The sequence below is a fragment of the Emydura macquarii genome, unplaced genomic scaffold (genome assembly GCF_026122565.2).
Source record: "Emydura macquarii macquarii isolate MOO-44397 ecotype Brisbane River unplaced genomic scaffold, CSIRO-AGI_Emac_v2 contig_2199, whole genome shotgun sequence".
In the NCBI taxonomy this organism is placed as follows: domain Eukaryota; kingdom Metazoa; phylum Chordata; order Testudines; family Chelidae; genus Emydura; species Emydura macquarii.
The window spans coordinates 1,286,428-1,291,513 of NW_027132336.1; the positions used below are offsets into that span (position 1 = coordinate 1,286,428).

Sequence of the window (5,086 nt, forward strand, 5' to 3'; positions counted from 1 at the left end):
TGGGTTATCATAGAATCAGAGAAGATTAGGATTGGAAGGGATCTCAGGAAGTCATTTAGTCCAACCCCCTGCTCAAAGCAGGACCAACCCCAACTAAATCATCCTGTTATGTGGTGATGCCTCCAAAGGAGCAGGCAAAGAGCTCCCTTGGGACAGGAGACAGACCTGCAAAGAGATGCTTGGACTACGGGTACTCTCTGATCTCAGCCATGAGTGGAGTCTGGTGGATGAGTGAGATGGTGCAGCTGGTGGGACATTCTCTTTGGCAGGTGGGAAACAAATTAGATGGACTAATACCAAAATTACTGACAGGGGGATGTATTTTACTCCTTATTTCTATATATATTCTGTTGTTTTATGTGATAGAGAGTAAACCCCAAACAGGCACTGAAAGGGTGAAGGGGAGCTAGTGAGCTTAATTAGTGCACCTGGAGGTAGTCTAGGCTCAGTTCAAGATGAGCCCCAGCTGGGGGAGGAGGAACAGAAGGAGGTGCAGGTGAGGGTGCCCAGAGCAGAAGGGGGCTGTGGGATGAGAGGGATAGGAACTCTATTCTTTGTCTGGGTGTAGCAGAACTGGATAGAGCTGGGGAACCCTGCCAGCTAGGATGCTTCTGTGGAGGCCCTGAGGTCAGAAGGGGGAAGAACTGGCTTAGTCAGGGAGGGCTGAATCCAAGACCAGAAGATGATCCTGGAGGAGCTTGGCATGGGTAGGACTCGCAGGGGGAGGGCTCTGGAGAGAGGAATGCTACAGGGGGCCTGCCTGCTGGAGTCCTGCTTTGAGGGTTGTGGTTGATAGGAAGAAGTTAAGGGAGGCAGTAGCAATGAGTCTGAGGGGACAAGCCTTGGCTGTTTGCTATAAGGTCATAGAACTGAAACCCAGTGTAGCAGGACGGTACAAGTTCCCCTACCAGCCACTGGGAAGGTGGCCTGGAACACCTGAGAAAGGGCTAAGGAAAGCTGAAAGCCCTAAGAGAAGGAGAACAAGGCCCATGGGGTCCAGAGTTGGGACCCATGGCTGAATGTAAGAACCAGGACTATTTTCTGTTGGACTTTTACTCCAGAAGGGTGGGGATTATAAGTGACCTGGCTGGTGGGCTGAGGTCACTGTAGGCCAAAGCAGCTGTCAGCAGGGGTGCCAGATGAAAAGAGCCTGTTAACTCTACACCCAGTAAGAAGAGGGTGTCCCAGTGGTAAGTCCACTCTTCTACACTGTTTCCCCAAGTTTATGACTGTTCCCTTTCCCCTAATAAAGATTCACTCATTTGTGCACAGGCCCCAAGTGCTTGCAAATGGGGAAGTTTTGCCTGTTAAGGGTGCCCAGGGAGGGTATGTTTAGTGTTCCCAGGTTTGGGAGGGGGGAGGCTCAGTGGGTTTAGTTATTTGTCAAGAGGGAGCCTAGATACATTGAACCTGGGTTTCCTGCCCAGGCACTGAGCTGTCTGGCAGAAGGGTTACACTTAGTCATGTTCAAGAATCTTACTCTGTGAAGTTAGTGCTCAATTTGGCGGGAAATGGGGACATGTGGGTTGGGCCCTGTGTGTTCCCAGAGCTGTCAGCACAACAGTTTCTCATGAGGTTGGATTACAGCACATCATTTGAAACAATTTAACTTTATGTAAAATGAAGCATGTGTTCCTTTGCATCAGGAACTTACGTTTCTGGTTGTTTTTTGTTTGTTTGTTTTTTTCTTTCACTAAGACATAAGTTTTAGGTAGATTTATACACAGAATAGCATACAACATATGGTCATTACTGAACAAGTTATTGCTTGGTAATTCAATATACTGTGGTTTCTAGTTTACAGCAACAGACACCAGATAATAGGATAAATCCAGATCATGATTAAGTGTTGAAGAAGCTCAGTGCTAATTATCATGGTTGTGAATCCTAGGTTGGCCAATGGCATTAGAAATTAAAATGCAGTGCTGGGAATGCACAAAAAAATCTTTAGAATACTATATGTCTAAGTGCTGATTTTTCATAATGTTGTTCATTGTGGTTTAGATGGAAGTGTCTTAAATATGCCTAAAAAGTTTACCTTTTGAATCCAGTAATCGGCTTTCTGGTGTATTTCTAAAACTAAGAGTCTTGCTTTCAATTTGACCATGAGGGTGGAATTGATTGTCATCCCTGTTAAGCTGCAGCAGATCACTTTGCATTTACATTAACATCAAACTTAATAACATTTTAAGGATTGTACACAGCGGAACATGATTTTTCCTCATTAAATTCTTTCACCATCTGTTCAATGAAAATAAGTCACAAGTATTTCCATTAAACTCTTTTTTCTTAGCTCATTCATTACAAAGGTGCAAGAACAGTTGTAAAAGTTGGGGAGGGGAACTTGGGGGAGTGGAATGAAAATGCATGAGTTCTGTAACCATGTTGCAGGGAACATCAGTGAGATAGTAAACATTGGTAGTGGGGAGCTAGGAAGGGAGAGAACTATTGCTTTAATCCCTACTAGATTGTGTTTATGATTCAGTTAAATTAAACTAAAAATAAGGTCTTTATTAAGCAATGTTCTTAACATGTATTTATTATTTAGATTTTGAAATCTGACATAGTGCAAGCCACTCTCAGTATACATGTGGTGTGAATTACATTAAAATGCGATATATTGGAAAAAATTGTATCAGTTTGAGGCTTGCTTCAGCCATCTAAACAGCACCACCTTCAGGTAATATATAAAACATATCATTGTAACTAATCATTCCTAACTTTTCAAGTTGCTTTATCTATAGTGAATTTCTTATATTGTCATTCACAATATAATTTTTACTCCTGCTTTTTTGTTATTGACATTATAATTCTTTTCCTCTCACAGTGAGCTTCTTTGACACACAGAACAAAGTCTAACTCCACCATGAGAATGTAAACACTGCACTGGATTTTACAACTGGTGACTCTACAGAGTTGAACTAAGTTCTGAAAGATGTAATCACCATGGCATCAAGGAATAAGCACAGTACATCAGTAAAAAATGATGTTAACATACATATTAGTAATTTAAAACACATTTTAATCAACACCCTCCTAGTTCTATTTATGAAAAAATCTCTGATCAGATTTACTTCAAAACTCTCACTGTAGAAATGTATAATTATTATATCCATTCCATACTGCACAACATAATACATGTCTTTCTATGACAACTATCTTGTAGAATTTGTGAGTTGTCATTTTTTAAGGTCACAACCAATATCTTTCATTCTTCTAGTTGTTAGGCTGATTTTGTTGTTCCACACACATTATTTCCTCAAAATGTATGAAGGTTGATAAATAGATATATTGTGCAATGGAACCTGATCTCTAGGTACTCAGTTCTGCAGTCTGTATGCAGGTAAAAGTCTAGTTAGGGCATTCATTTCTCAGGCAATGTATTAACCTATCAGGTTCTTGCTGTAGCTAACTAGCTATTTCTTTCTTGACTTTTAGAATTAAAACAAATATAAAGCATTACTTGATACCTTGCACTTAAATAGAGAGGATATTTGATACTCTTTATAATGCAATACTATTAATATACTGCTACAGTATTTTTATTCTCTATTAAAAATTCCTCGTTTTTTTTTTCTTGTTACTTTGTAGACTGGCTATTGACAAACTATGGGCAAGGCCCGATGTCCATTGTGGCTCATCAGATATATATTTTCTAATGATGACCTCTGGATTATATGACAAGAATGACAAGTTTATGTAGCCCTACCACTTACCCCCCTCCCCCAAGATATCTCCCCATTATTGCCCCCAGAATCCAGTACATTGCAATCAGCAGCCCTTTTATTTCACACTGCCTTCAAAGATTCAATGTGCTGCCGCATTTTGTATTGATAGGTCATTGTGCAAGCAGTCAGGGGAAAGCTGGAGGGGGCTTGGACCACTGGCAAATTGGACATTTGGGGGCTTTTGGCTGACAGGAGAGTGCAGGAGTTGCTTTGTGTTTTGGCAGCCAGGAGGTGAACTAGGGATTTGGGGACTGGGAAAAGATGCATCTTCTCTTTCCTTCCCCCTCTTTGCGCGGACTATACATTCGAAGGAAGTGTTTGAATCTTTCATTTCTTACCCCACCAAGCCTTCACACAAGCTTGTCCACATCCCAGTATCTGCCGCTTCTGGCAACACTGCTCATTACCTTGATGTTGCTGCTAAAATGATCAGCAGTGAACTAATTAAAGATGTTGACATTTAAAGTATTCTCATTAGGCTTCACCCTTTCAAAGGAGCATTTCACTTCTCTCAAACTGGTTCTTTCTGACTGTCTGCAAACTCAGGCACATTTCACAGTGCTGGTCTACATTTTACTCATGTCTTGAAGAATTTTTCCAACTATATGGGCTACAGACTTATTTTTTAAAAAAAGATGAAGATTATGGATCAGATATAAAAAAGATTTGGACAGTTATGAAATTTCAAGTCAAGTCCCCCACTTTAAATGGAGACTTGACTATGGGACAGACACCAACTGATGGAGTAAATCCAGAGTAAGATCACTGACTTCAGCAGAATTATTCCAAATTTACACTATTGTAATGGATGTCAGAATCTGGCCCTATGTTTCCACTACAGCTAAACTCTCCAGTATTAAAGACTATCATTTTCAATATATCCCATTTAACAGCAAGAATGTCATTTAATTCCATATTTTAAAATAAAAATCCATATAGTGTGTATCATATATCCGAATTTAGTCTGTAAAATAACTCAAATACTGTAATATGCAACACATTATAATAGCTTTGTGTATGCATAATTATATTTATTTTGAATTATAATACACGTCATATATTTCAATAACATGTTAATTTTGTTATTTAGTGTCATTGAGGTCCTGGTTACAGTTCCTTGTTTAAGTCTATTCTTTTTTAATAGAATCCACTGAAGTCAGTGGAAAGACTCCTATTGATTTCAATGGTCTGTGGATCCTGTCCCTTCAGAAGCTATTCAGTATTCTTGATTAGATATTGATATGGGGCCTGATTCTGCTGACTTTACTCGTCTGATAGTCCATAGTGTAGTCCATTTATTCGGTAGGCTTTTATTATCTCATTTCAAAACAAGCACTGTAGTTTGCCCCCACTGAAGG

At 39.9% G+C, this 5,086-nt stretch overlaps 1 long non-coding RNA gene across 1 annotated transcript; it reads left to right on the forward strand.

The window, feature by feature from the left end:
• Window positions 1–530: 530 nt before the first annotated feature.
• Window positions 531–3,579, forward strand: LOC137160341 (uncharacterized). The gene is made up of 3 exons (XR_010921855.1): window positions 531–1,190; window positions 2,549–2,680; window positions 2,828–3,579. It is a non-coding gene; the product is annotated as an uncharacterized lncRNA (long non-coding RNA).
• Window positions 3,580–5,086: the final 1,507 nt, after the last annotated feature.